Below are 9,393 nucleotides of genomic sequence, written 5' to 3'. Positions count from 1 at the left end.
GTATTGTTATTGTGTCTTTTATTTCTTGTGTTGTATTTTATTGTGGTACAATTTGAAATCTTCGAGATGACTATCTCTCTACAACAAGCACAAAAATCATTAAGCTTAGAGACCATGGGACAAATGGAAGGAATCGTGGAACAAAGGGAAGTGTGGCTGAGCCCTTAGACAGTAGAGATTTTCAAAGTGGTATATAAGTGCTTTTAAATAAATAGAACAAATCGCTAAATAAACTGGGGTTTGAGGTTTCGTCAGAAGTAAATTTGTTCCATCATCTGTGTGATGGGCCCTCACCATCCACCTCTGAGATTCATCTGACCTTTAAAGAGTTTGATGTGCCTTTTTTCACAAATGGCATTGAGCCTCAAGTGAGATGAGCTGTTAAGATTGCTGTTACCTTAAGAAGATCCCTTGAACAAAGAAGCTACTGTATTGGTTTCAGCCTGTTTATCAGCGTTATTGGACAACCACGTGATTTCTCTGTAAGCTGAGACCCAGACGCTCATTTGGGACTCAGGAGGCAGGACTTCCAAGAAATTTTGGTAGGGCACTGAACTACAGACCTCCCCACAAAGCTACTTGACTGCCAATGCTGAAATCACTGAAATTAAATACCATTCATGTTACTTGCTATCCATAGATCAGTTAGGGCCAAAGTAGATGAAGCTATGGAGCTCTGGGACTGGATATCTTGCCTCCTTAAATATTGGTAGAAAGCAGCCATGGGGATCGTTTTAGAGGAGGTACGTGAAAATCCAGTTCAGGTCCATGGAGTCCATTCCTCTACAGTGGTACCTTGGTTCTCAAACTTAATCCATTCCGGAATTCCTTTCCAAAACCAAAGCATTCCAAAACCAAGGCGCACTTTCCCATAGAAAGTAATGCAAAACAGATTAATCCATTCCAGACTTTTAAAAACAACCCCTGAAACAGTAATTTAACATGAATTTTACTATCTAACAAGGCCACTGATCCATAAAATTAAAGCAATAAACAATGTACTACTGTCACACAATCAATCAATCAGCAGCTGAACTGGGTTCCACACAGTCACAAAAACAAAAACAAAAGAGCTGCAAAAACAAAAACGCAAAATGAATAGCAAAAACAGACAGATCTCAGTGCAACATTCAAAATGGAAGTGTGGCACTCAAATTGTAAGCGTAGCACTCAAAACAGAGCACGTTCAGCTTCCGAAAAAGGTTCGCAAACTGGAACACTTACTTCCAGGTTTGCAATGTTTGGATTCCAAGTTGTTTGAGTTCCAAGGCGTTTGAGAACTAAAGTACCACTTTACATCAGTATTTCCCAAAGTGGGTGATACTGCCCCCTGGGGGGGTGCTGGAATGATCCAGGGCGATAGTAGTAGCCCCATGTGCAATTAGGGGTGTTGAATTAAAATAAGGGGGTGATGGAAGCATAAAGAAAAAGAAATTTTTGAAATATCATTTGTACATGTTTAATTTGTTTTGTAATGATGCTTACTGCCAGGTTGGGCGCCATTGCAGGACAGCATCAATGCTTCCCCTGGATCTGGTGGCCGAGACCACATAACACCGGTCCTGAAAGACCTACATTGGCTCCCAGTACGTTTCTGAGCACAATTCAAAGTGTTGGTGCCGGCCTTTAAAGCCCTAAATAGCCTCTGCCCAGTATACCTGAAGGAGCGTCTCCACCCCATCATTCTGCTCGGACACTGAGGTCCAGCTCCAAGGGCCTTCTGGTGGTTCCCTCACTGCAAGAAGTGAGGTTACAGGGGAGGAGGAGGAGGAGGAGGAGGAGGAGGAGGAGGAGGAGGAGTTTGGACTTGCTATCTCGCCTTTCACTCCCCTTAAGGACTCTCAGAGCAGCTAACAATCTCCTTTCCCTTCCTCCCCCGCAACAAACACTGTGAGCTGAGTGAGGCTGAGAGACTTCAGAGACGTGTGACTAGCCCAAGGTCACCCAGCAGCTGCATGTGGAGGAGCAGGGAAGCGAACCCGGTTCACCAGATTACAAATCCACCGTTCTTAACCACTACACCACGCTGGAACCAGGCAGAGGCCCTTCTCGGTAGTGGTCCTGTGGAACGCCCTCTCATCAGATGTTAAGGAAATAAACAACTATCTGACTTTTAGAAGACATCTGAGGTAGCCCTGTTTTTAATATTTGATGTTTTATTGTGTTTTTAATATCCTGTTGGAAGCTGCCCAGAGTGGCTGGGGAGGCCCAGCCTGATGGGTGGGGAATGAGTAACAAATTGTTGCTGTTGTGGTTGTTGTCGTCATCATCATCATCATCCCAGGGCCTAGTCCATCTCTTTGTCCAGTTTTGAAAAAAGTGTTCATACATGTTTTATCTGTTGCATAATGACGATTACTGATGTAACATAGAGAACACAAATTTGTCACTGCATCTGTTTATTCACTTAAAGAAGGTAGATTTCCAAAGGGCAAGGCGTATTTTCTTTTTCTGAAAAGGGGGTGGTAGGCCAAATAAGTTTAGAAACCTCTGCTCTGCATCCTTTTCCTAATGAAAATCTCTAAACCAGGGATGAGGAGCATCTCATCCCCCAGCTTTGCTGGACCCCAGATTTGTTGGACCCCAGATTTGCTGGACCACAGCTCCTATCAGGATGTTGGGTGCTGCCATCCCCTGAGTTCTGGATGGCCACAGGTTCCCCAACTCTGACCTAAACATAGCTGCTCTTTGCCCGATTATGGAAAACGCACATGTGCCTTTACAACTTGTGCGTCTGGCATAGTGCCCGTAATAAAGGAGCAGAATTCCAAACGGGTATCTGTCATTTCTCTCTCTTTTGCCTCGCAGTTCACATCTGCAGATAGTTTAGGACTCATTTTGCCATTACCCGGGAGTGTAAACTTTGATTTCACAGAAAGCATATTTGGGGTCTGGGACATCTCAGGAACCCATAAACAAGTTTCCGTAATTAGAACTCTTCCTCCTACAGGTCTCAAGTATAAATTTAGCCTTGCAAAAGCACTCAATGCCCCTCCAAACAATTTTTTTTTAAAAAAAGAAAGAAACTATAATTGCCCGTGAGTTTAAAATGTATGTTTATAACAAGGTGAAGAACTGGAATTTTGTTTAAAATAGCTGTGTGAAGGTAAATCGTGCCTCAAATGTAAATAGTGTATCCAAGGGTAGTAATATTCAGAGGAAGCCTAATGAAATGAATAGATATGACTAACTTTAGACCATTAATTTTAAAGGGTCTTAGGTAACTATAACTATGTTTGCAAGGCAAAACACATCTCTTGAGTCATAGGAGCTCAGAAAGCTGCCTTACTGAGTCTTACAGTTGGTCTATCCAGCTCAGTACTGTCCACACTGACTGGCAGTGACTGTCCAGAGTTTCAGACCAGGAGTCTTCACCAGCCCTTCCTGGAGCTGTCTGGGTTTGAACCCGGGACCTTTTGTACGTAAAGCAGATGCTCTACCCCTGAGCTCTGACCCTCCCCAATCCTGAAGGGCACGGAGGGTTGGAGGAGAGTTGCAGTGAAATGTGGGCAGGGGAGGAAGGGTTAAGCACCTCTGCCCCCGGCTGGATTTCTGCTCCAAATGACCTCCTCCTAAAGCTGCTTTTCCCTTAATACATGCACTTGTATGTAATGCATAGTTTTGACCCTTATCTTGGCGTCTTATTGATTGTTCAAAGAGAGCCTTCCTCCTGCCAAAAACAGCAATAAAATAGAGCCCATTCCCAGTCTATGTTACAGCCAACAAGTTGATTACACTGTTACTGGATAGCATCAGCTCTGGAGAATTAGGCAACTCTGGGAGGTGATGGTCTTTATTATATAGCGGTTAGTTCTCACTCTGCAGTCAGCCTGGTCAGCGTTTTCTCTTGATTGTTGGCTCTTCCCTTCTAACCGTTGAGAGAGAGAGACTGGTTCCTGGAGATTTGTAATACAGACATCATAATGAGCATCAGGTTGGAAGAGTGATGTTCTAGCCTTCCCCTTGAGTGTTGGTCTGGGTTTAGCATATTTTAGTCACCGTCTTCTACAATTACAGGCTCAGCATTTGCACAATCCACATTTCAATTAAACGCCCCAGCAGTTTTATACCAGCACATAAATCAGTCCTTTGGGAATTTTGCAAAGCTTTCAATCAATGTTTTAAAAAATGTGATTGTCTCCCCACCACCATCCCCAATCATTTACTGTAATTACTACTCCTTCCTCTTCTTCTTCTTTCTTTCTTTTTCTTTTATTTTCTGGACCAGAGTTTTGGCAATGCAGAGAGGCAAGGGAAGCAATAGCAGCCTGGGCTCATCAAATATATCTGAAGCCAAAATTCCCAGGTAGGGGAGCTAAGACTCCAGTCCTAGGCAGAGAGTGAAGTGCATATGAGTTAGAGGTGTTTTGAACCTTTTCTCGTAGCCTGTTGCCTGGTAGTGCAACTAGGAAGCCACTTTTCCTTTGTGGTGTAGTGGCTAGAGCAAAGACACCAACCATTTTAGGCCTATGGGCACATTTCAATGTTTTTTTTTCAGCAAGTGCTTTGGGTGCCTCTCCTAGTCATTTCACTCTCCCCTCTACTGGGTCAACACCCTCTCCAACAAAGGCAGAGAAAGCATGCTCTCTCACACGCACTTAACTTTCCCAAGGGAAGTGGTTTAAAGTCAGATCTAGCTGAGTTAATCTGAGCCTTGGGAAAGCACACTGAACTGAAAGAGGAAGTGGGAAAGAGTATCACTGCATACTACTCAAAGGAGAAAAAGGGAAACTCTCTCATTATCTCATGATCGGGAGGGTAGTGGTCTTGGGCAGTGAGTGAGGATAAGGCTCAGAGGCTTCATAAGAACTAAGGGAAGATCTCAAGGAGACCATGGCACCCACACACACCACATTGATGATCCCCAGAATAGAGGGTTGGACCAAGACCTGGAAGGTAAAGGTAAAGGGACCCCTGACCATTAGGTCCAGTCATGACCGACTCTGAGCTCCCAGCTCCTGCCAACCTAGCAGACAGAATCTGGATTCAAAATGACCTTAACAGATTGGACAACTGGGCCCAACCTAACTAATTTCAGTAGGGGTAAATGCACTTGGGCAGGAAGAACCAGATGCACAAATATACGATTCTGCCTTGGTCAGACCACATCTGGAATCCTGTGTGCAATTCTGGGCACCACAGTTTAAGAAGGATGTCAGAAAGCTGGAACGTGTGCAAAGGAGGGCAACCAAGATGGTCAAGGGTCTGGAAACCAAGCCTTATGAGGAATGGTTGAAGGAGCTGGGTATGTTTAGCCTGGGGAAAAAGAGACTGAGAGGAGATATGACGGCCATCTTTAAATATCCCAAGGGCTGTCGCATGGAAGAGGGAGCAAGCTTGTTTTCTCCTGCTCTGAAGGGTAGGACTCGAACCAATGGATTCAAGTTGCAAGAAAAGAGATTCTGATTAAACATCAGGTAGAACTCTCTGACAAGTAAGAGCTGTTTGACAGTGGAACGGACTCCCTTGGGAGGTGAAGGACTCTCCTTAATTGGAGGTTTTTAAGCAAAGGCTGGATGGCCATCTATCGTGGAAGCTTTTGCTGAGATTCCTGCATTGCAGAGGGTTGGACTAGATGATCCTCGGGGTCCCTTCCAAGTCTACAATTCTATTACCACTTTAGCCACACTGGGTTCCCCTGTGGAACGAGGGAGAGAGAAGGGTGGGTGCTGAAATTTAGCATTGCACAGAGTGCCACTGAAATTTGAGAGTCCGCCTTAGGCCACGAGATCCCTTGCTATCTGCAAAGGGACAGCTGCATTTGAGCATGCATAGGCACTCTCTAGGGACATGGGTGGCGCTGTGGGTTAAACCACAGAGCCTAGGACTTGCCGATCAGAAGGTCGGCGGTTCGAATCCCCGTGACGGGGTGAGCTCCCATTGCTCGGTCCCTGCTCCTGCCAACCTAGCAGTTCGAAAGCACGTCAAAGTGCAAGTAGATAAATAGGTACCGCTCCAGCAGGAAGGTAAACAGCGTTTCCATGCGCTGCTCTGGTTTGCCAGAAGCGGCTTAGTCATGCTGGCCACAGGACCCGGAAGCTGTATGCCGGCTCCCTCAGCCAGTAAAGCGGGATGAGCGCCGCAACCCCAGAGTCAGTCACGACCGGACCTAATGGTCAGGGGTCCCTTTACCTAGGCACTCTATGCAGGTGGGACCAACCCCCAATTGCACAGTGGTCCCAGTTGCACGGAATGCCTTTCTACGAGTTGGGAGGGGGGCAGGGGTCCCTCATCTCCCACTTCTTTAGCGGAGAAGAAACCGGCCCGGGCAGCTGCAGCAGCAGCAGGGACCAAGGGCCGGCTTGCCTTGGCGCGGATCGGCTCATCACCGTCTCCGGCTGCTGGAGCGCGCCGCGAGTTATCGGCGAGGCCGGCTCCGCCTCCGCCTCGACGGCAGCATCAGTATTCCAGAGCCATTGGCAGCCAGACGCGCTCCGGCTGGGAGCCGCCGCTGTCCTCGCGTGAACCCGGCTCCTTGGCTGCCGCAGAGGGAGCCGGGAGCGCGCAAGGCTAAGGCTGAGCGAGAGAGAGAGAGAATGAGAGAGAGAGAGAGGCGGGCAGATTGATAGACGCCCCCTCCCTCCGCTAGAGGCAAAAGAGATGCTGCAAGCCTATCCCTCCCCCTCCCCACACCAGGTTTGTAGGAGGGGGGCCAAGGGGAGGGCGCCCCCCAAATAACCGTCCGCAGAGAGGGAGACTGGAAAGGTAAGATTCGGAACGCAGAAAAAGGAAACCAAGGGAAAGGAAACCTCCACCCCCCCCCCCACAAAGGGGGGGGTCACCAGTAAGGGGGAGATGGGGGTGGAAGACGGCAGTGTATGGAGGGGAGCCCGATCCTGCGCTTGTTTACTGGGAAGTAAGCCTCGTTGACTGACTGGGCTGGACTGGTAGGATGGGGGCGGGCTTCCAGAGGTTTGGGCCTCCAACTGCTCTCAGCCCAGCCGGTGACAGGGCCGATAGGGGTTGCAGTGCACAACCTCTAGGGGGCGCCAGGCTCCCCAGGCAGATTCTTGGTAGATATGCCCAGGAAGTCCTGGTTATATGGGGTGGCAGTCGTGGCTCTGCTCAGCCATCGCGGAAGGGGGTTAGGGGAGGGGGAGGAGAGGACTGGCAAAGTCCAGGGCCCCCTCCCTTCTCCAGGGAGGCTTCGCAGGCCTCGTTGACCTCTGGGGAATCGGGGAGGCCCCGTCGTTTGAGTGACCCTGGCTGGGGATACAAGCTTTAAAGGCGAGGGGAGAGGAGGAGGTGGCGGTGGGGTGGAGTGATTACCTCCTTCCTCACCGCCCCCCCCCCCACAACGACATCCACCCCTCCCCCGCAGCTGCTCGTTTATTCTCCACACCCACCCCCCGTAAAGTTAGCCACGACCTCGGTCACTGTCCTTCTGCTTGCAGGTAGGAAACAGAAACCGACCCGAGGAGGGCATTGAGACCAGACAAAAAAGAGCAGCAACGTAACCAGCTGCTGCTGCTGCTGTTTTTGTTGTTGTGGTCTTGTGTTTTGCTTCCACTTTGGGTGTAGGGTGAGAGGGGAGGTCAGTGGCCGAAGGTGTCCTCCGCGGAGCTTGTTTTGACATATTTCGTGCCAGTCCCCTGAGCCTCGTGCGTCAACGAGGAGAGATCCTGCCGTACTCTGGGGGGGCCAAGGTGTAATTATTATCGAATAAGCTTATCTGCGAACAGCCCCACAAGCAAATGAAAGGGCGCGTTGGAGAGGGGTGGAGAGGGGGGAATAGCAAGCCTCGATCTTGCTCTGCCAGCCAGCAGCTGGCCCCTTCTCAAAAGTTGTCGTCATTATTATCAATATTATTACTTCCCTGCAATGGCGCTTTCCAAAGTTACATAAGCGGAAGGCAGATGCCTGCCCCGGGGAGCTTACAGTCTCGAATTTCGAGGAGGAGGAGGACAGCAGAGATAAGGAAAGGGATGCGATGGGTGAACGCTGGTTTGCCGTGCTGATTGATTGATTGATTGATTGATTGATTGATTGATATTGTTTTTAAATATTCCTTGACGGGCTAGCTCCTTCATCGTTTTGCAGACTGCCGCTTGTTTTCACCTTCCACCGAAAGATCATAGAATCGTAGAGTTGGAAGGTACCCCGGGGTCATCTAGTCCAACCCCCTGCAATGCAGGAATCTCAACGAAAGCATCCATGACAGATGGCCATTCAAACTCTGCTTAAAAACCTCCAAGGAAGGAGAGTCCACCACCTCCCGATGGAATCTGCTGCACTGTTGGAACAACTCTTACCGTCAGAAAGATTAAACCCCCTAAAGTATAAAGTCATGGCGACTTCTTTCCAATATCCCCTGAGCCATGGGCGTAGCGGGGGAAGGGGGGCGGGCAGCGGCCCCGGCTAAAGCAAGTAAATAAATAGAAATACAGCTCCGTTCTGCCTTCCCTCCCCCAACATAAATCCTGGCTGCATGCCCTGAGCAAGTGAAATTGGCCGCCGCTCCAGCTTTCAGCGCCCACGTTTGTACACACTAAAGCGCTGCAGATGCCAGATCTAGAAGTCGTCAGAACAGCAGCGCCCGGGGAGGGGGAACCGGGTCAGGAACAGGTCGGCTCCCGACAACGGGGCGCGGAGGGGGGAGAGGAGAGTCGTGACTCGTCAGGACCGGTTCTCGTTTGCGCTACAGCGCCTTCGATGTACATAGGCTTGCTCGACGAGTTATGGTTTGTCTCTGGGTCTGAAAACTCTAGATTCTCTCTTCTCTGGCCTTTCCGTCTAATCTCCTTTGTGGGCGTTGCCTTTGCAGTTTGTAATCGCAACCTCCCTTTTTTCTTTATTGGCGTCCGAATATATATTCAGACGCCAATAAAGAAAAAGGGTATGCTATATTTATTTCTATAGTTATCCCAAAAAGCGAAAGGTCCAAGGTACAAATAAATATAGCGTTGCGTAAGGGTGGGAAGTTAGGTCCCTGCCTCCTAGGAGCTTGCATTACGATCTTGCACGTAGATGGCTTGCATTTAGATGGCAAACGGGGGGGGGTGCCAGGGGGGTTACAAAAAAAGATGTAAAGCAAGTGGGGTCACAGCAAAGCAGCAGACCGGTTTCCTCGGGAGTAAATCCAAGTGCTTTCCATTATCCTTACTCCTGAATAAATTCTGGTCTGTAATCTTAAACCTGGTGAAAAATCGGGCGTGAGGATTAAGATAACTTTTTAGGAGCGGGGTGCTTAGCGGTGGGGTACGTATGTACCCCAAGTACGTATGCACTTGCTTGTCAGTTTCCGCGTCCACGTGCCAAAGACAAGTTCCTTCCTCCCCCGCGTTCAAAGCCTGAGCCCTTTAAAAAAATAAATTAAAAACGCGTTGATTACAACAACAGAAGGGGGAAAGGCTTGAAAACCACGGGAACGCAAGCTCGAACACCTCGGAATCG

The 9,393-nt window shown here is 48.8% G+C and overlaps 1 long non-coding RNA gene across 1 annotated transcript; it reads left to right on the top strand.

Moving 5' to 3' along the window:
* Positions 1 to 6,509: 6,509 nt before the first annotated feature.
* LOC308470458 lies at positions 6,510 to 8,284 on the top strand. The gene is made up of 2 exons (XR_013982431.1): positions 6,510 to 6,705; positions 8,041 to 8,284. It is a non-coding gene; the product is annotated as an uncharacterized lncRNA (long non-coding RNA).
* The last annotated feature ends 1,109 nt before the right edge of the window (positions 8,285 to 9,393 follow it).

The sequence above is a fragment of the Podarcis pityusensis genome (assembly GCF_964106645.2).
Source record: "Podarcis pityusensis genome assembly, chromosome: 1".
NCBI lineage: Eukaryota > Metazoa > Chordata > Lepidosauria > Squamata > Lacertidae > Podarcis > Podarcis pityusensis.
Note: the sequence above shows the minus strand (reverse complement) of the source record. Positions and strands in the feature narration are given on the sequence as shown.